We start from the raw sequence: 23,872 nt of genomic DNA on the forward strand, positions 1-23,872 counted from the left end.
ATTTTTTATAGAATCAAAGACTTTTCATTGACACTTAGTGAAAGCAGTCAGTAAAAGATCATAAACAACATTTTAAAAATGTCTGTAAAATACGCTGTCCGTAATGTCGCTGTTTCTCAGCTTCTCAGTTTAGCCAAATACCCTCAATTTAGCCATATCTGACCAAAGGAGGATTAACAATAGGAAAAAAAGTTAGAATCACATTATTTAGTGCTATTTTATGCAAAATAACTAAATAAATAGCTTTGAATAAAGTTTTTTTTTCTATAAACAACACCAGTGACAGTAACACCAGTGACATTTTTCATGAAAAATGTTGTCAATCATGGTATATTCACTAAATTAAGTAGTTTAATCCATTTGTATTCTAGTTTTTTAAAATTCCCTAATAATAAAGTAGGTCACACCAGTGACTTCAACTAAAAGCTTCATATGAAATTATGATTTTCTAATTAAAATTTCTGATAACTGAAAAGAGATAGTGGTCTTTCCATGTGTCTTTCTTCGTGGATCTTCAGGAAATAGGAAGAAGGTAGTCAATTGATGTCAACAGTGTGATTTTTATTTCAAAATAAGAGATTTTTGTTAAAGGTAACACCAGTGACACAACACCAGGGTTTTTTTATATATATTTTATAATATTTATTCAGCATTTGTTTTTGTTTTTTTATGTCATTTACATAATATATTTGACAGTTATGCATACATTATTGTATTTAAACCCTGTTGCTGAGCTCAAAATAAAGCACTTTCCCACATGACTGTGGGGACGAGCACTTCTGTGGTGTTTGGAATTTTTATAATTAAAAAACAAATACTGCCACATTGATGCGCAAGAAGGTTTAATTGTTCAAATATTGTTTCATATTAAAATATAAAAAAAAAAAATTTTCAATATAAAAAAAAAGTGTTTTCAAGTGTAATATTTCTGTAAAGGGACAGAAAAGTTGACTTTTCTGTAGAATGACCCATTCATTGTAAAATGAAGCAGTAACTTCAACCTACTACTAACTAATTAAAGATGTCATCAGATCATGTGTGCTTTCAGCAGTTATCATTTTAAACATCAAAATCATGATGCCCCCCAACAGCAGGCTACTGAATATAAGATGTGGGATAATATAAGAATGGGACATTTTATCCAAGTCATCTCAATGGTAAAAAGTGTCCCAATCACCCTGAACTGGAGCTCTAAAATAATGTTATTGACTTCAACTGATGAATGCAGCCAAAGAAAAGATGAAGAATGGAAAAGCACTTTGCTGGCAAAGAAATTGGAAAATAACACAGGTAAGACAATTCCTATACCCATAAATACCTGTCAAACATGGTTTTATTAAAGAAAAGTTATTTAAAAAAATTACTTTAATTTTTACACATAAGAAAGGTATAGCATGTGGCAAAAAGTGTAATATAGCCACACTGTGAGATACAAGCAAGTGACGATCGAGTGACGTCATTCTTTAGGTTACGCGCATGTATCCATGGCAACGCTCGGCTGCGTCGACAGTTAACGGTCCTGCCGGTGATTTTCTCAGATGAGGCCTTGAGTTTTCTCTTTCGTCGGTCGAAAAGGTATTTTAAATTTTAGTTTAGCAGACATTAGCTACCATAACCACTGTTTATCTTGTAAAGTTTAAATTATATGACAAGATTACATTTACAAACGCTTGCTGAAGTTGTTGTCCGTCGCGGCTGACCGTTACGGCCTATTTTCAAATGTACGCTAATCTTGGTCTCACGAATCCAAATTGTCAGTAACAAATGTTTCTTAATAGACAAACGATACCTGAAACATTATTGAATGTGTTCATTTTGTCGTTTTAGGTTAGAAGCCATCGAAAAAACTGCCATCGGACTACGTACCACAGCTGACAACGAGAGACGCGCGTGCACAACTGCATAACACACACACGGAAAGAGCACAACAATTATGAAACTGCTCATTTATTATAAATAAATAAATGTATTTTTCTCCTTACAACTTGTTTGTGTTCTTTTGTTAACCTAGAAGTAAAATAAAAAAACAATAAGAGGACTTAATCGAAAGTCCCCTAAACGTCCCGAATGGCCGCTGAACGTCCTGTGAACGTCCCCGTGAACGTCCGGAGGACGTCTTTGCGGACGTCCCCGGGACAGCCAGAGGACCCTACACATGGACGTTCGGGGGACGTTCGCAGAGGCCATTCAGGGGACGTTCTGGGGACCTTTTTTTGTTAGCTGGGGGGAAAAAAATCCTATAGTATATATGTTGAAAAATCCAATGAAATATCTGCGTTATTTAAAAAATCCATTATATATTTGGACAATGGGCAGCACCATTTTGTTTGTGTTCTAGGGCGATGGCGTAGAATGGTTGCACTCCGTAATCAAATGGCGCTACCGTAGCTATTTTTACCACAACAAGTAGAAAAATGTTTCAGAGTTAAAAAAAACAAAACAATTAATTGCTTTGTAATTGCATTTAAAACACACTCAAACACACGTGCACACAAACTCTCTCTCTCTCTCTCTCTCACACACATCCCAACAGATGGGCGCGAGCACACACACACACACACACACACACACTGTGCAGGCACACACACAAGCTCAATCAGCTGAAATGTTATATACGTGGATGTGTGTGTGTGTTGACTTGCCTAATCTGTCACCTGGTTCCGATTCGGCAGGCCAGCACTCTCCAAGGCTGAATCCGAAATCGCCCCCTAAACCCTCATTCACGATTCCCTACTTAATTTCACTACAGTTCACTTGAAGGAGTGAATGAAAACAAGTGCGTGAAATCAGACGGCTGTTGAGCGTATTGGCTGTACACTCGTTATTGCGGTGCAATGGGGGATTGAATGAGTGCACTCAAACATGTCCGCTATGGTTTCGGACACCACTTCAAATGGCTGTCCCCTCAAACAGTGCCCTATTTAAGGGTATAGGGCAGCGATTTCAGAGCAGTCTGTCAGGTGTGTGTGTGTGTGCTCGTGCCGATCTGTTTGTGTGTATGTGTGATTGAGTGTGTTTTAAATGCAATTACAAAGCAATTAATTGGTTTTAACTCTGAAACATTTTTCTACTTGTTGTGGTAAAAATAGCTACGGTAGCGCCAGTTGATTACCGAGTGCAACCATTCTACGCCATCACCCTAGAACACAAACAAAATGGCGCCGCCCATTGTCCAAATATATAATGGATTTTTTAAATAACACAGATCTTTCATGGGTTTTCTACTACATATTTCAGTAAGAAACATAATTTATGTTATATTAAGCCATATAAGTCTTAACACCAGGGGATCCCTTTAAAAAAAATTGCCATGTTTTATCAATAGCCTGAAAATTTTTGCGATTTTTTTTTTTTTAAACAGTAAAATTACCTACAACTCAGGATAGGAATGATATATCAACAAATCCCTCTAGACAAGCTTTCAGAATATATTTCAGTATAAGACTGAGGCCCCGTCCACACGGAGACGCGTTTCAGTGAAACCGCACAAATTTTTTATCGGATAGGCGTTTCGTCCACACGGATCCGGCGTTTTCGAAAGGTGAAACCGGTATTTTTTGAAACCGGGTCCCAGAGTGGAAAAATTTGAAAACGCCGGCTTGGCGTTGTCGTGTGGACGGGGCAATCCGTATATTTTCTGAAACGATGATGTCATCACCCCACGTGTCGACCCTAGTCAGACGCGCTAACACCACAAAACAGCACCAACAACAGCAATAGCAGACTCTACATGTTTGTGTTCGTGCTGCAGAAGCTACTGAACCAAAATAAAGTGTTATTTCTAAGCTTTGCTAAAGTTTGTATTCAGCGCGCAAGGTTTATGCGCATGCTCCAAGTCTTCTTTGCTGCTTTAAGTGCATTTCTGCGGCAGAATTACAGCGCCACATAATGGTCTGGCATGTATACTACATCGTTTTGAGTCGTTTCAGTGGTTTCGTGTGGACGCAGATATTTTTTGAGACGAGGAAAAAAAAAGATCGGTTTAGGGTAAGCTCCGGCTTCGTGTGGACGTAGCCTGAAAAAGCTGGTGCTTGTAGGTGCTACTGAAGTGGATAAATCTGACTCTGAGTGTGAGAAAAAAAACTCATTTTGAGAAAATGGCCTTTAAAGTTTTATATTGTACAATTTCATACATTTCTATTGACACCCACAACCTACAAACAAAATATATTAAATTAATTAATATCAGTAAGTGTATAATATTTAAAACGCATTTAAATAAATGAATAAACTATTAATAGCAATAGAAGATAACTACTTCTCTTGTCAGAGAAGAGTCAACATTTTTTGAGTGCAGTTCACACCCACAAAATTGTCTGAATGCACCACGTGCAACATGGATAATCCAGGATTCCCACATAGCAAACTGACATAGAATCAACGTAGAAACGACGTTTCTCGTGACATCGAAACGATGTTGTTCTCCGACGTTGATCCGGCATCAGTTTGCTCATCGGGTAATGTTGAATCAACGTCAGACACTCCATTCAAATCTAACGGAAAATCGACGCAATTGGTTTGCTTACCTAACGTCGAAACGATGTTGATTTCAGCTGAGTGAAACGACGTTGTAGATCAACACGAATTCAACATGAAATCGATCTAACTGGTTTGCTTACCCAACGTTGATGTTGATTTCATTTGGGTGAAATAACTCTATACAATTAACACATTTTCTACTTATTTTAAAAATCTCAAACACTTAATACTAAAAGATAAGCCTGTTTACAAAATAATCACACATCACATTCAGTTAACATTGCTTTAAAGGGCACCTATTATGCAAAATTCACTTTTACATGGTGTTTGACCATAAATGTGTGTTGGCAGTGTGTGAGCAAAACCACCCTAGAATGAGAAAAATCCACCCAGTGGTTTTTTTACAATCTCAATAATTCATAAGCACTGTCTCAGAACGCCCTGTTCTAAGATTGCGCTCACTGTGACGTAGAATTGCGCTAAGCCCCACCCACGTGGTTTGACTGACAATCTGGTTTTGGCATAGACCCCGACCTCGGTGATCTGTCAACCATCCTCCATTGTTTCAACGACAGCCGGTAATGTCTCCTAAGAAACATAAGTGTTCTGTTGTGGGATGTAATAATGAACATAGTAGTTTTCACTTACTTCCGACATCAGAGCCACTGAAAACGCAGTGGATGGATTTTATTTACGAAGGAAAGGCGGCACTCAAAATTCCAAAATACGTTTATGTTTGCGCGAATCATTTTTTGACTGACTGTTTTGAGAACGAGGGTCAATTCAAAGCAGGTCTTGCTTCAAAGTTAATCCTCAAGTGTGGATCGTTGCCTACTGTTCGCGATCCAACGTCACCTCCAGAAGAATAAGTGTATTTAATGTTTTTTGAAGCAAATAGTCATTTCAGTCGATGTCAGCCAATTCAATAACAAATGCGTCTAAAGTTGTTGTCGTCGTCGTAGAATGTCTGTGTATATAATTTAAACCTTGTTTGTATAGTGTGTATCCACACGTATATATATACAGCTATGGAAAAAATTAAGAGACCACTCCAAGTTCAGAAATCAATGTTAAGTGGTCTCTTATTTTTTTCCATAGCTGTATATATATATATTTAAAGATATTGTATTAAAAACTGTGTATGTTTACTTAGCAAACGTTATCACAGTATTTGTGTTTGTAGTTTCAAAAAAATTGCGCGAACGTTATCACAGTGTGTGTGTGTGTGTTGCACATCCATAATTGCAAAGGGGGCGCGATTAAAACTCTATAAGTACATAAATGTATCAAATAACCATTCAGAGACGTCCTGCTCCATTCTCAATTGTGTTTCTTCTGCCGGAGTCTCTTCATCATCTGGGTCTGATTCCGGTTCAAACATGTACGACTGAATGCCATTCAAAACAGCGGGTCTCTCACTCTCAGCCATTCTGCTTCTACTGACTGTTTATTGCCATAGGTATGCAAGTTACGCCCTCATCCAAAGGCAGGGCGGGGATATGCAGCTCATTTATATTTAAGGTGGTACACACCAAAACAGCTCTTTTTAAAACAGGCCCCAAAAATGACATTTTCAAATGGTTATAATAAATTAACTGTGGGGTATTTTGTGCTGAAACTTCACAAATACATTCTGGGGACACCCAAGACCAATATTACATCTTGTAAAAAGGGGCATAATAGGTGCCCTTTAATATTTACAAAATACAGTTACAAATAGCCTACATCGTTAGAGCATACAAACCTTCTATACAAGACTAACATAGAAAAGGCATTTACACTCAAATACACACAAAGAGGTATACAAGTTAATTATTAGCTATTATAAATAGTCTCAAGCTACAAATTAAAAGCAATATTTACTCAAGTTTAAAACTGGTCATGTGCTTTTGTACCAAATGTGTTATTTTTATTGGAGCACAAAAGGAGATCATCAAGAGACTGACAGCCTGAGTCAGAATACACCATCAGTTTCTTTTCTTGCTGTGACTGAGACTTTACGACTCTCTCCTTTTGTTCAACAAAAATAAAGACATATGGGTCAGTAGATGATTTATAAAAAATCTTACCCTTAAAAATGGAGGACAGAAGAATATAGACGATGAATTGGTTTTCCTTTGCAATTAAAATGTAAGTTCCTTGCTCTTGTAACAGGAATGTAAACTCATCAGGGGTGAAAGGGTGACAAAGATGTAACCCACAATTTCAATACAATGGACAATAAAATATATATTTTTAATTACTTTTTTAATTTCAAGGTTTATGAATATTTAAATTTATTTCATAATTATTATTGACATTTATATCAAAATTACAATATTTCATATTTATCTAAATGTAAACCAGTGTCAATTCATGAAGTGCCCCAATGATTTAACAGATTCACTCCTGTAATTGGATAAATGCGAATGTCACTCCTGAAAATTTGCAGTGCAGGTGGTTCTCTAGCAGCGTAAAAATAAAACTGTGAATACAGAAAGCAATATTTATTATAATATTGCTCATTTATTATAAGTCTATAGCCCCCAGCTGTTAGAATAGCGACTCAGTTATGCACATGCTGTATTGTATCTGGCATTATTGTAGTGAAACAATATTTAGTAGACAATATTTCAGTGAAGTCATCAAAATGTTTTAGGAGTTGAAAACTTAGTTCCTTTCTCTCTCAAAAACACAACACAACAGTTACACCTTTTAAATTTCAGAGTGTCTATTTACATAAAGTGCAAATAGCATCCCTTGTTAGCAAACGCTATTTACACTAGCTTTTGGGCCACTTAAGTTTTAAAAAAGAAGCACAGAAGGCAACGTCTTCAGTCACACAGCAGTAGCGAGTAGGGAGTTCTGGCTTTTGATGCAGGTTCAAATCTGCCTTTTGCTAAGCTCACATTTATTTTCAATAAAAATGAAAATAATGTTCTAACAGTGGAAATAAACTGAACGAGTGTTTAATTATATTAAAAGTGTTTATTGGGTAGGGTTAGGAGAAGGTGTAGGGAGGGTTTTATTCTACCAATAAGGCAGCATCCATTTAATCATTTTAATAAATACAATCATTTACACTCTATATTATTGCATCCTGTTAATGTACAAAAATACTGAGGTGCAAATAGTATCTGCCAATATTAAGTAGGCCTATATATAGCATCTATTTACTCTTATTACAAATAACTGATACTTTACATGGTGTAAATAGAATCTATCTCTATTTTCACCTAGTGTAAGAAAATGTGCTATTGTCACTTAGTGCAAATAGCCGCTGCCTTTAAATTTTTCTCATTGCAGGTGCACTAAACCTACTCTACAAATCACAAATTAAGAAACTCATAGGCTCAATTTTTTTGTAGATCAGTAAAACTTTGGCCAATCATGCACATTTCTTAGTGTATGATTTTGTGAATCACCTACACTGTTTGGCTATTCTCATGTGGTAACATTAAAGAAATATTAAGTGCTAACTACAAACAAACAAACAAACAAAAACAGTTTGTAATAAAAAAAAAACATCATACATAAAAGAGACTTGTATCCCTTTAATATAGACTAAAATATTGAATGTCAAATAGTAGCATTTATAATAAATATTTAGCTACTGTTCATTTCTTGCCAAAACCATACTTCTACAGTGCATGTAATTTCAGGGTGGTGCAGTGTTGATTACTGATTGATTAATAATGACAAGATCAGATTGTCAGATTGTATATCTTTACATTTTGAATATATTACTGTTTGTTAAAATTTGAATTCATGTTAATAAAAAAGATGCTGCAAAGTGTGACATATCAGGACTGTTACAGTGTCCGAAGAACACGGCTTAAATGTGAGCATATTAATTTCTTAATTTGTGAAATAGGATTTGTGCACCTCCAATAAAGAATCTGAAAAGGTGTAACAGCTGTTTTTGTAACTGGAGAAAAAAAGTTTGCAACTTTTAAAAATTCTTTAAACTTTTTTAATAAAAAAAATAAATAATAATTTACTGATGTTTGACTATTCTTTAAAATTAGAAATCCCACTGTCACAGGTGCTCAGTTTTGCTATAGTAATACCCTCACAGAACATGGTAGTAATCAGCCATCCATTTAAAAGCAGAGGTCATTGTGGTTTACTGTTGGTACATCTGTCCAGGCCAACATCTGATGTCCTGATGCCTTCAACTGGGGATCCCTGAGATCCTGCAATAGAAATAGTACAGATCAAAATCATACATCATACATAGCCATTACAAAGTATCTCATCTGGTAACACAAATTATTCAAACTTTTTCAAAGACACTAAATCATTTCTTTTAAGTAAATATTCAACAGAAGTGTGTCAGTTACACTTAAGAAAAGTGTCAGGAACAGTTTTATATATTATGTGTGTGATTTTATGGACTAAACTTACCTAAAATCAGTGAAAACAACAGCGAGACTCAGATCCGCTACAGCATTTGAAAGCGATTCTAACGTTCAACGCGCACGCGCATTAAAACACGTCACAGTCATGCAGCATTTACAAACATAAACATACAGAATTATAACATTACATACAATTATTAAATCATGAATTTAAAATGCATTTTGTAGTTCTATCGACCCATTGTGCAAAATGAGAAAGTGAAACTTTAAAAGAACTTCTTTATATTTTTGGAAAACGTGCTTGGAGTATTTTTATACCAACACTTTACTTTTGTTATATATATATATATATATATATATATATATATATATATATATTTATAAAGCCAGTTTTTTGTGCTTTTCAGATTCTCTTTAACTGTAAAAAATAAATAAAATAAATGTACAATATATTAGATTTTATCATGTCCACTACAATGGGCACCAGGACGGAAGCAACAACAACAACAACAAAAAAACATATTTTAACCATACAGTATTATGAGCTAGAGTTCAAACACAGTATGTGTACTAGCGTTGAAGATTTTGATTATAACACATACTGAAACAATGAGCAATGGCAATCAGAATGAAAAAATGTAAGATAGGATGGAGTCTCAAAAAAGATTTTGATTCTTTTTGTTGGTCGAGTGGGTGAATTGAAGTATATGTACTTGCTGGTTTTGATAAATATGTGTTTGTGTGATTGATTGCATATAGCATCCAGGCATCAGTGTGTGTGTGTGTGTGTGTGTGTGTGTGTGTGTGTGTGTTGCTTTGTGTACACTCATAGTCATTTCACATTCGTTGTTTCACAATATTGTCTCTTGTTAAAAACTATACATAACATGATTCATGAATAGGCTATATTTTTTAAATATATTTTTACATATGTACACAGGCCTATTTATGCATGTAACATGAAGATCAATTTTTAAGCTTTATGTTCTATGCATTTTTACATTTTTAAAATATAAACAGTATATATATATATATATATATATATATATATATATATATATATATATATATATATGTGGTAGATTTTTCCCTACGCACCTGACTTAAACCTGGGTGTCCCTGACACCATAAAACCAATAAATTTATACTCTACTGAGCGTACTTCAGTACCTGTTCGAGTCGGCCGACGTCTCGGCCTGTTTTGGGGGCCTATCACCTGATACTAAGCTCTTTAGTGCTCCCACCGGCACTATCACCTGATAATAAGCTCTTTAGTGCTCCTCACCACTAAACACTATCACTATAGTATGGAAAGAGTTCTCTAGTGCTTAGTTGTTTGCTGCAGCCTAAAAACCAGACAGACTCCAGTCTATGCCTCAGAATATGCTTTAATCACGGCCGGAGAGTTCTCATCATTCCAGAGAATCTCTCTCCGAACAAAGGAATACAACAGGTTTTATAGGATTTCAGGTACACTTCATAGTCAGCATGGCATGATCTATTACTCATTATCATCAGTCTCAATATGATTAGTTTAGATTTAAGAAAAACATCTCAGTTCCTCTGTCCCGCTTACTGCCGGAGTAAATTTAGATTAGAACAACTGAATCACAGGATCATCAAAAAATATCACTGGGTTAATAGTTCAGATTACTCAATAGGTCAAAACAACCTCTCAAAGACTATTTTTTATCCCCAGAAGGATGCTGTCTAGCCAGCACAGCAGAATGTTTCTGAATCACAACACTCAGTCCTAGTGACTGTTTCTCTATTTCTAATTTAGATTATTGTTATTATTAGGCCTGTAGAAGAAAAGAAATGTTAGTTCATTATTAATTAGTTCAAAAATTCCATCACAATATATATATATATATATATATATATATATATATATATATATATATATATATATACAGCTCTGGAAAAAATTAAGAGACCACTTAATATTGATTTCTGAACTTTTTTCCAGAGCTGTATATATATATATATATATGAAGACTTCAGATGCAAAAGCCTCTAAATGCCATCTGAAATTTTCTTCTAAAATGAGCATTTTTATCAAGCTTATATGTTTATGTTCAGTTATTTTTACTTTAATGGCAATGAAAAGGATCTATTAATTGCCATTCAAGTGAAATTACTGAACCTACGAGCTTGATAAAAATTTCAGACGGTAGCTACTTAGTGGCTTTTGCATCTTAAGTCTTCATATTAACAGTGTTTCACATATATGTTGCATTCATGGTTTTCATTAACGCTCCTTCTTGTGTGTTTTAAGACCTGCCGATACCGTTTGAGCAATCTTCGGTAGGCTATGCTTTCATTTAATTTTAAAATGGATGCATCGGACAAGAAATCACGGAAACTTTGAGGACTGCTCATTTTATCAGTGTCAGAGTAAGAGCCTGCTAGATTTTGCTGCTCATTTATGTGGATTTATTATAAATAACCACTGCTATAAACTTTTTTAATTTACTTAAATAGGGTTTTTATAACGAATTAAAATTATATCAGTAAATAAGTCAAAAGACATGCACGTCCTAATAGTGCGCGCAATGTCCGATTCCTCTAACCAAGTTTCAACATATATTAGACGTTATGATTTCGATCATATGCGTCGGTGTAGCTATCTGTTGATGAAACAACCTCATTTCGACATTGAATCGATGTCATATTTTCGACGTAAAAACGTTCTGATGTACCGATCAAATAGTGAATGTTGAATCAACATTGAAATTTGATCGGCGACTGATACTGATCTTTACAACCAAAAATAAACGTTGAATCGACGTCCATTTGCTATCTGGGAATATTGCCAAAGAATTTTGATTTGATGCATCTTGTATTTAATGACTTGTTAATAGTTGTTTTGCAGTTTTCTGTACACAGCATAACCAGTGTTGCCAAGTCCGTGGTTTTCCTGTGGAATTTTAACACTGTTGCTGCAATTTGTGTTTCCATGTCCGTGGGTTGAAACAACCCCAAATAACATGATATTTAGCCCCTGGAATGCAAATTTTACTGGATAACCCCACCAAAAATGTGGATTTTCCTCTTCGGAACACCCCCTCTGAAATGCTATTGGGTTAGTTTTTGCCTAGTTTTGAGTAGCAATTGGGCAGGTTTTGTTGTGAAAACCTGGCAACCCTGAGCGTAACACATGTGTTGCCAGTTAACTCAATCAGTTATTTGGAGTTTCTTTGTTGTAGTCTTAAAAAATATTAAATGAATAGTTTCACAAATAACACGTGATCATTCAGTATCACTCAACTAACATCAAAGATAGTAATACTCAAAATTAAAAAAAAAAAAAAAAAAACTCAATTCACCACACGGGTTCACTATAACAGCGTATAATCTCCAAACTCGGATTTCACAGAAATATTAAAACAAAAACTTTAATAAACTAAAATAAAGTGTAAATTTTTACAAATTTTCTCAAATTACAAATGTTAGGGCACACATCCAGGGTGAAACAACATACTCCAGAGCCACACAAACACGGTAGTGGCACCCTACACAAACACAAAACCCACTGTCAGCATTTTCATTGCATTAATTGAAATACCAATCTATAAAAATCAAATATAACATGTTCATGATCTTATGCACATCATTCTCACACGTTATGCACATGAACATCACATTGAACACTTACCGAATTCTGTTTTACAGAGAACTCGTAAGACCCCTCAATTGACCCTTCGCTAAGCCACGCCCGAAAACCGCCACAGGCCAATCGTGGTTTAGCAACAGTTACTAGGCACGGGAGGTCTGTCAAGCTTTCGAGCGAGGGAACATGCCGAAGCGTTGTGCATATGGATTGTGTAAATCTGTTACCCGGTATCCTAAAAGTTTGGACGGGGTGGTGGTGGAATTTTTTCCCTTCCCGAAACCTAAAACCCAAAGGGAGAAATGCCGGTGTTCTGACAATTTGTGCTACCGTCAAATTTTGCTACCTCCTATTGAAACAGTAGGTAACGTTAGCAAAATCTGACAGCGAAAAATGCTAACGTTACCTATCAGATTGTGCTTCCAGTGTGATATTAACGTGGTTTATGGCTTTATTAACATCTACACCTACCCCAACACTAAACCTACCCTTACAATAATGCAAATACAGTAATTTTGTGTTATTTATCATGACAACAATGATGTAATTGATGTGCACACATGCAGGTAGGACAATCTGACGGGTAGGTTAGCTATAGCTAACTTAGCACATCGTTGCTCGGAAATAATGACCGTTCTTTGTTCATAATGCATAAATATGAACGTAAAATAAGATGACTAAAGGCAAGACGGAGTAACGTTAGCCTGGCGTGCTAAAAATATAAGCGGGAGAATATGTTATCATTGCAAAGTGGTCAGTCTAATGTCTTGTTTATTTCCCAAAACTTATAAGCTTATAAGCTGTTTGATTTATAATTATTAGGTTATTTTTACACATTTCACTTAACCTGCTGTGGATGAACAAAGCTTTTCCTCATTTTGTGTTTCCCATTTGAATGGTCAGCGTATGAGGCGGCTGCTGCTTGTGCTAGGAGCTTTAGCTTCATTATTATCTAAATTATTTTATAATCGGTTGCATTTTATGTCGTGGATATATCCCTTGAATGCATACTGCTGTCCCTTTTGTCTTGCTCTCTCAGATATTTCACCTGTTCGCCAAAAATGACTTATTATCTCCTTGAAAATGTCTGACACCGGTGCATACATACTGTAAATGACTTGCCAGACTGGAAAGCTTGACAGGCGTAGCAACAGTAACTAAGGAGGGCGGGGCTTAGCGAAGGGTCCAATGCACACAATCTTTGACAATCTCGAATCCTAACAGTAAAACATACATTACATAAACAGGGTGAAATGAGGACTATTACATCAAATTAAACGATTAACATCACATTCACTCACACAAATCATGGATTTTCTCCAGGATTGGTCTCATGTACTGCTTAGCCGTCTGTCTCAATATCGCACACTTAGCGCGTCATCAGCGGCCGATCTCTTAAAGGGGAAGTACTGGTGGGAGGTTTATTTTCTAATACCACCCTGTTACACATGTACACATTAGAAAATCATGAATGTAGGGATGAACACATAGCACTATCAGTTGCAGTAGATGACAGTGATGAATGAGGCTGAATCCAGCTTCTTATTCGCAGCTTCTTATTGACGCTATCCGGTCCACCTTAAAAGACGCGACGCTTCCGCGTTTGTAGCTTCTTATTCACGCTCTGTTTAGGGACAGTGCAGTTTTTCTGTTTTCTGCTTTTTGTGTCTATTTTCAGAATTAAAGGAAAATAAACTATTATGAAATGCAAATAGCACTGATATATCAGCGAAAATATGCTGCAAAAATGTAAAGGCACTTAAAATATAATTATTGAAGGACCGTGTGGTTTTTCTCTTATTCACGCTTTTTATGCTATATTGTCTATTTTTAGAAAAAAAGAATAAACTATTCTGAAATGTAAATAACACCGAAATATCTGTGAAAATTACTGTACAATTACAAAGGTATATAAAAACAATTACATCATTCTTTTTGCACGACATCATTTGAATGCATTAATGAATCAATTGAATAAAAAATTTATTCATGCAAATATTACAGATTTCAATATCACAAGGTAACTAGAGACTATCAGCTCCAGCTCCAGCTCCAGCTTGGATCCAGCCTGTTATGAAGACTTCAGATGAAGGACTCCAGAACATCAAACATGGATGATTATACAAAATGATCATGTTATCATTGCTTTGCATGCACACTACTTTTGCTTAAAAGAAGTAATATCTTAATATCTTAATAAAAGAAGTAATATCTTAATATCTTGTACGTTCTGATATCATCTCATAAAAGAAGACTATTGTGTACTTAAATTACCTTTCAGGGTGCGTTAAAACTTGCACTGGGCATTATTCCCAATGTACTTGAATGTCACCATGCACATTTTCAGACATTTTACTGTAGCATTATTAAGTTATGGACCCATGATTTTGACAAATGTGACAATACATTTACAGGAGAAATTGGACTTTTGGCCCAGTTGGAGGCGTTATATCTCAGCTGCCTTTAAGGGTGCGTTCAAAGTTGCACTTGGGCCTTATTCCAAGTACACTTGACTGTCACCATGCACATTTTCAGACATTTTTACTGTAGCATTTTAAAGTTATGGACCCATGAATTTGACAAATGTGACAATACAGTAACAGGAGAAATTGCACTTTTGGCCCAATTGGAGGCGCTATATCTCAGCTGTCTTTAAGGGTGCGTTCAAATTTGCACTGGGGCCTTATTCGAAGTGCACTTGACTGTCACCATGCACATTTTCAGATATTTTTACTGTAGCATTTTAAAGTTATGGACCCATGAATTTGACAAATGTGACAACACATTTACAGGAGAAATTGCACTTTTGGCCCAATTGGAGGCGCTATATCTCAGCTGTCTTTATGGGTGCGTTAAAAGTTGCTCTGGGGCGTTATTCCAAGTGCACTTGACTGTCACCATGCACATTTTCAGACATTTTTACTGTAGCATTATTAAGTTATGGACCCATGATTTTGACAAATGTGACAATACATTTACAGGACAAATTGCACTTTTGGCCCAGTTGGAGGCACTATATCTCAGCTGCCTTTAAGGGTGCGTTCAAAGTTGCACTGGGGACTTATTCCAAGTACACTTGACTGTCTCCATGCACATATTCAGACATTTTTACTGTAGCATTTTAAAGTTATGAACCCATGAATTTGACAAATGTGACAAAAGTTTCATGAGAAATTGCACTTTTGGCCCAATTGGAGGCACTATATCTCAGCTGTCTTTATGGGTGCGTTAAAAGTTGCTCTGGGGCCTTATTCCAAGTACACTTGACTGTCTCCATGCACATTTTCAGACATTTTTACTGTAGCATTTTAAAGTTATGGACCCATGAATTTGACAAATGTGACAATACAGTAACAGGACAAATTGCACTTTTGGCCCAGTTGGAGGCCCTATATCTCAGTTGCCTTTAAGGGTGCGTTCAAAGTTGCACTGGGGCCTTATTCCAAGTACACTTGACTGTCTCCATGCACATTTTCAGACATTTTTACTGTAGCATTTTAAAGTTATGAACCCATGAATTTAACAAATGTGACAAAAGTTTCATGAGAAATTGCACTTTTGGCCCAATTGGAGGCGCTATATCTCAGCTGCCTTTAAGGGTGCGTTAAAAGTTGCACTGGGGCCTTATTCCAAGTACACTTGACTGTCTCCATGCACATTTTCAGACATTTTTACTGTATCATTTTAAAGTTATGGACCCATGAATTTGACAAATGTGACAATACAGTAACAGGACAAATTGCACTTTTGGCCCAGTTGGAGGCCCTATATCTCAGCTGCCTTTAAAGGTGCGTTCAAAGTTGCACTGGGGCCTTATTCCAAGTACACTTGACTGTCACCATGCACATTTCCAGACATTTTTACTGTAGCATTTTAAAGTTATGAACCCATGAATTTGACAAATGTGACAAAAGTTTCATGAGAAATTGCACTTTTGGCCCAGTTGGAGGCGCTATATCTCAGCTGCCTTTAAGGGTGCGTTCAAAGTTGCACTTGGGCCTTATTCCAAGTACACTTGACTTACACAATAGTCTTCTTTTATGAGATGATATCAGAACGTACAAGATATTAAGATATTACTTCTTTTATTAAGATATTAAGATATTACTTCTTTTAAGCAAAAGTAGTGTGCATGCAAAGCAATGATAACATGATCATTTTGTATAATCATCCATGTTTGATGTTCTGGAGTCCTTCATCTGAAGTCTTCATAAAAGGCTGGATCCAAGCTGGAGCTGGAGCTGATAGTCTCTAGTTACCTTGTGATATTGAAATCTGTAATATTTGCTTGAATAAATTTTTTATTCAATTGATTCATTAATGCATTCAAATGATGACGTGCAAAAAGAATGATGTAATTGTTTTTATATACCTTTGTAATTGTACAGTAATTTTCACAGATATTTCGGTGTTATTTACATTTCAGAATAGTTTATTCTTTTTTTCTAAAAATAGACAATATAGCATAAAAAGCGTGAATAAGAGAAAAACCACACGGTCCTTCAAGTTGAGCTGATGACACGTTCAATAAACAAAGAATACTATAATTATATTTTAAGTTCCTTTATATTTTTGCAGCATATTTTCACTGATATATCAGTGCTATTTGCATTTCAAAATATTTTATTTTCCTTTAATTCTGAAAATAGACACAAAAAGCAGAAAACAGAAAAACCGCACTGTCCCTAAACTGAGCGTGAATAAGAAGCTACAAACGCGGAAGCGTCGCGTTTTTTAAGGTGGACCGGATAGCGTCAATAAGAAGCTGCGAATAAGAAGCTGGATTCAGCCTCCTCAGTGATGACCACATTGACTTCAGCAGGTAAGTCACCAAATTCAACGTGCCAGTTGACTTGCTGGCCGATGTCCCAGAATGTAGTGGAACCGGCCCAGGATTTTTTTTTCAGTAGAAAAGTGAAGCCCGGTTCCAAATTGGGTCCCGGCTCCGGCTCCAGCACCAGCTAAAGTGGAAAAGCATTATTGCAATAAAATAATTAACTACAAGCACAACTAAGCAATATAATAACAAAATCTTTAACATTTTTTTTATAATATTTGAATAAAGGGTAATGTCAATCTTTTGGCCACTACTGTATTTAAATATAATTTTATTGAAAAATGTTCATCCCTAATATAAACCATTTAGGAGACACCCTTGTACAAATGTAATTATAAATGATGAACATGAGGAATATGGTGAAGGGGGTACATATTTTTTGAGCTATATATATATATATATATATATATATATATATATATATAGCTCAAAAAATACTATAAAGACTATATATATTTTTCTTTTTTTCCTAATCCACCCGAGTGTATTACAGAGCCCCTAAAGGGAAGGGACATTGGACACAAATTTGGGATGGGAGGAAAAAATATTTTTCAAAGCTTTTGTGTTCCCTTCCAAAACTTCCAAAAAGAGCTTTCTCTCTCAAAACCTGTTGTGAGATATGACAAACACTTCCTGTTTAATTTCCCGCTGGGAGTGGTTCAGAAAGCTCTGTACATTCACAATGGAGCAGTTTGTTGTTTTATTTTGAACTTGGACTCAAATAAAAGAAAATGCTTTTATTATAGGGATCACTGTTCTCCCACCATTCTGAAAACAAAACATTGAACAACTAAACAAAATAACAAGTAATTTACTTGAGGGTTCTGTCCAAATGTTTTTTATAAATATCTAAAATGTTATAAATGCGTATGGGCCTATATTTAAAAAAAATATTCATTTAAATGAATTTGTTGTTTTAAAGAAATGAATTGTTGAAATTTTAACAGTTGCTAGTCCCCACCTACTGATGTAATAATGTAATAGATACAATCTTTATTTGAAGCATAACATTAGTTTCAATTACTCATTTTGACGCAGCTGCCACAACATCAGTGTTTATATCTGGATGATAAACTTTTATTACAATACTTTTGTTACTGAGGTTTGCAATGCAGAAATAACTACTGTTTGTGAAGCGGTTTCAGACATATTGCTTGCCACTGCTCTCTTTGGCAGTGGCAGTGCAAAAGTTTAAATAGGCTATTCCAGTTTGATCATAATTTAATAGATATAACGGAATCACTATCATTTATGAATAGGGTCGCATATGAGTTTTAATTGAGATTGCAATCTTGCATACATATGGGTCTATAACCTGTTCTTTTTGTATGTAACCCGATGAACCTGATGATGATGTGCACTGAATATCTGTTTGGACATTTATTGGGAGTGTTTTTTTGTTGTTGTTGTTGTTGTTGTTGTTGTTGTTTTCTCCAGCATTTGTTTCCAGGTCTGAATTTATTTATAAAAATGTATATATTTTCAAAATTATTTATTTTATTTCATTTATGAAAACCCCACTTCATATTAGCTATATTTAATATTTAACCTCTCTTCTGTAACAGTGAATATATAGTTATTTGAGAGTTGCAGGTCACTACATTGTCTGCAAGTGCATTAAATCTATAGAATACAATTCTATGAGAATACTACAAATATGAGACATTTGCTATGGTTGTATATTTAGTCCCCTCATTTTAAGTATTTAGGGAATAATGATCTGACCCTGATCTACATAGTCTTAAATCAGAATATATATATTTTTACATATATTTCAACACAATTAATACGTATGACCATGTTAACTCTAAGATATTTTGTTTGTTTAGATAAATCGTTCAGAGGAATTTGACCTATAATATGATGCAGATAGACTAGGTTAATTATATGTACTGTAGCCTACAAGTCATCCAAGCGCCCCATTCTGAGCTAATTCTATGAAAAATTGTCAAAGAATTCCAGGTGTAATTCACTCTCAGCCAATAAGATTCCATGTAGAATTTCAAAAGCGTAAGCATGTTAAATATTTCATGATTCATAAGGTTCATAAGGTATTAATGTCAGTATAATATATGAATAACAATAGTAATTTCTTTGCCATTGTGATGTATATCTGAGCGAAACAGCTTCTGGAACAAGAACAAATGTAGGCCAGGGCATAGTTTTTGACTGCGGTCAAGTGGGCCGCGCGTCGAAAATACATGGTCAAGCCAGCCGCACTTTTTTTTTTGGTTTGCGCGTCTATTCCTGCACTTACGGTATGGGTGCTGGAAACGGTCTAAATGCATTTAAAGACGGCAGTTTCCTTTATACTCTTGCAGTTAACCGTAAAAAGGGCAATAACATAAAGAGACATCAGATAAGTTATGTATTGCTTTTTCCCCCATCTTATTGTGACTCAATTTTTTTTTTATATAAAAAAAAGACTTTTATTTTCGAATTTGTTCTTTGTATATGTGCTATACATCATATGTTAATGTTAATATTAATGGTAATTATTATGAATCATTTATTAATTTGATTTTTTAAATTATTTTTTTTATTATTGATTTTAATGTTTTATAAATATTATACATTAATTATTATACATTATGAATATTAATTAATGTTAATATGAGTTTTATACATAATTTAATAATTTTATTACTTTTTTTGTTGTAATGTTTAATATTCGTTTATTGTTCTACATTATTAATGTTAACATTAATCTTTATAGTAATGTTAATTAATATTGATCATTAATTTTACTATAAACTAAATTACTTAAATTTTTGATTTTAGTGTTTTTATATATACAATAATTATTTAAACATTATTTATTAATTTTAATGTTAATTATCAGACATGCTTAATGTAAATTGTTTTATTTTTATATATAAAACATACATACATCAAAAATAAAAATTGTAAAAAGTACCTTCATAGGTTAGCTCATTCTGTCAACTGATATTTATTCAGGGTCACCCTGGCTATTACTGTACTAATTTTCATATCATTTTACTGTACAGTTTGCGAGAAAAGTAAAGTCAAACTCACCCACAATATCCATTTTCAAACACTCATAAAAAAAATTCTTTACATATTTGCTCATTCTGTCAACTGATATTTATTAAGTGTTACTCTGGCAATTACTGTACTCATTTTCGTATCATTTTACTGTACAGTATGGGAGAAAATTAAAGTCAAACTCACCTATAATATAAAAGTGCATTCAAGCACTTGCACTGTAGCCCATATTCAAACACTCATAAAAATCTTTTCTTTTATAGGTTAGCTAATTCTGTCAACTGATATTTATTCAGGGTCACCCTGAATATTACTGTGCTCATTTTCATATAATTTTACTGTACAGTTTGGGAGAAAATTTAAGTCAAACTCACCTATAATATCAAAGTGCATTCAAGCACTTGCACTGTAGCCCATATTCAAACCCTCATAAAAATCTTTTCTTTATAGGTTAGCTCATTCTGTCATCTGATATTTATTCAGGGTCACCCTGGATATTACTGTGCTCATTTTCATATAATTTTACTGTACAGTTTGGGAGAAAATTAATGTTAAACTCACCTATAATATCAAAGTGCATTCAAGCACTTGCACTGTAGCCCATATTCAAACACTCATAAAAATCTTTTTTATATAGGTTAGCTCATTCTGTCAACTTATATTTATTCAGCACACTGTTACTGCTCATTTTCTATCATTCTGTACAGTTTGGGAGAAAATTAAAGTCAACCATATTCAAAGTGCACAAGATCATAGCCCAATTCAAACACTCTAAAAATTTTTCTTTATAGGTTAGCTCATTCTGTCAACTGATATGTTATTCAGGGTCACCCTGGATATTACTGTACTTATTTTCATATCATTTTACTGTACAGTTTGGGAGAAAATTCATGTTAAACTCACCCACAATATCAAAGTACATTAAGCACTTTGCACCATGGCCCATTTTCAAACACTCATAAAAATATTTTTTTTTATAGGTTAGCTCAGTTTGTTAACTGATATTTATTCAGGGTCACCCTGGCTATTACTGTACTCTTTTTCATATCATTTTACTGTACAGTTTGGGAGAAAATTAAAGTCAAACTCACCTCCACTATCAAAGTGCATTTTAGCACTTGCACTGTGGTCCATTTTCAAACACTCATAAAAAATCTTTTCTTTATAGGTTAGCTCATTCTGTCAACTGATATTTATTCAAGGTCACCCTGGCTATTACTGTACTCATTGTCATATTTACTGTATAGTTTGGGAGAATAATAAAGGCAAACTCACTCCAAAAAGTGCATTCTTAAACCGCATGTATTTATTAAAAATCAAATAATTTAAAAAAATCAAAAAAAAAAAAAAAAAAAAAAGTTTCACACTTGGGAAAAATATCTTGATTTCTTTTAAGTTAGAACATAAATAGTGATCTGTATTTCAGTCTTTACAGAACTTTACTTTTTTAAATAAAACAAACAAAAACAATAGAAAAATAAATGTAAAATAAAAATAAATTAAATGGACGTTAAAATACTGCAGTACTTTACAAAAGTAAAAATAAATTAAAAATATTCCTAAAATAAAAAAAAAATATTCTTCTTATTGCACTCTTTCAGGTAATAAAGATTTCTTCTTATTGCACTCTTTCAGGGTTCCATCCAATGTGGCATTTCTTAAAATTTGTTTTAAGAAATGCAGCATCATATAATGTCCATCATTGGCATGTGGCACATTGCCAGACCTGATCATTACCAATTACAATTCTTGGTATATGTACGCATGTAGGGTGATACCACTGCTGGCATTTGGAGCACTGTACCATGAGCTCCTTGTAATGAGCTGTTCGGCAAACACAGTAAACTGGTACTTTAGTTTTGGTCACGTTTGCCTCAGCTTCACCCTCTCGAGTCTTCATGCTAAATGTGATGCTCTGTTTCGTTAATGATGAATACAGCTGTGCCCTGAGCCTGCCCTCATTAAACATGCACAGCTCTGGTGGATGACCCTTGCAAAGAGCATATGCAAATGCTATTGAAAACAGGCCACAGTTGCTGAAATTTGACTGCTGCTGCACAGCTGGCTGCAGGACATCAAAATGGTCTGACTGTGGCCTCACCATCCAGGACAGTGTTTGAAGGGTTCTTGGGTCCAGAGGGGCACTTTTACTGTCATACACAGAGAGCTGATTTTCATCACAAAATATATTGCTAACTGTGATCCAGTGGTTTTGCCGAATGTGCAATATCTGCACAAATTTTTTTTTGTGGTGTTCCCACAATCCCTCCATTTGCAATGGCACTAAAGGGCAGAACTGACTGAAACCCATCAATGTGCTCATTTTCCTTTGCCATGATGTAGCCGGCCAGGTCGATGACATCAGAGGTCAACCAGAAATCTTGGTGAAGGATTTGTTGCAGCATGCTTACTTTTGGTGGCCTGGATAGTCTTCTTGGAGCAGTTATTTCTGAAGGATTTAACTGGTTCCAGATTGGCCCCTCAATTTTTGACTGTCTTCTCCTGATGTTCTTCACTGGACTTTTCTATAAATATAGAAGATACAATTCATTACTTAAAATTTTCATGCAACTTACAATTCAAAATTGATGCTATGTAAACATAACATATTTTAACTGTTTAATGTTGTGTGTGATCTTAGTCTATTAAGTGTCTTTTTAACATGGCACAGCAGTGTCAGTGTTAAGTTTGGATCAGGACCTTCTAGAAAACCACAAGATAAATGTGAGGGCCCATGACATTAAAATAAGTCATAATCATGAAATAATAAACCATGTAATACAATTATGCCATAGTATTAAAGCATAAATTCAATTGTTATTTTAATTATTCAAATTATTTCACCTTTCTCTGTTTTTCAGTCTGCTCAGGTGTTTTGGGCTCCACACACATTTGATCAGCATTATCACCTTGCCTCTCTGTCTGTGATGTGAAATGGTGACATTAATGAACATAGCAAATATGCTTCCCTATAACCAATTTGACAGTAAACAATCATACAATTTTTTTTTCTTAGCAAGCTGTGAATGTTGTTTTAAGAGATTATATTGTAAGACATGACAGTTCAAATGCATGTATCGACACAACTTGCTGACAATGTCTTGAAAGGCTATACTGGTATCATAGTTACACCATTCACTTGCCACCTGATCAATTACAGTCTTTTATTTCAGATCTGAAAGATATTTAGAAAAAAATACCTGATTTTGGATCTCAACTTCTTGTTTTTCCTCATGTACTTTTGGGGGTGCCTTCGAAGACTTCTCCTGACAAACACACACACACACACACATTTTTATTTATATGATTTGTAGCATATACATCATTGATTTTAAACAAATAATTGTAAATAACACAGCAAATTCTTCTAGACTCGTAACAGTTCATTATTATTATCATCATTATTATTATTATTATTATTATTATACCCTCTAATTAAGAGTACCTTGCTTCTCACATGTTTGAATGGCAGACCCTTCACTAGTGGAGAAACGTATACTCCTTTACGTTTTTGACTTTTCTTTTTCCACTGTACATTTCCACTCGAAATGACTGGAAGAGATGTAGTATATGCACATGTAACAGACATTTTTTTCT

This window comes from Megalobrama amblycephala, linkage group LG14 (genome assembly GCF_018812025.1).
Source record: "Megalobrama amblycephala isolate DHTTF-2021 linkage group LG14, ASM1881202v1, whole genome shotgun sequence".
Taxonomy (NCBI): Eukaryota; Metazoa; Chordata; class Actinopteri; order Cypriniformes; family Xenocyprididae; genus Megalobrama; species Megalobrama amblycephala.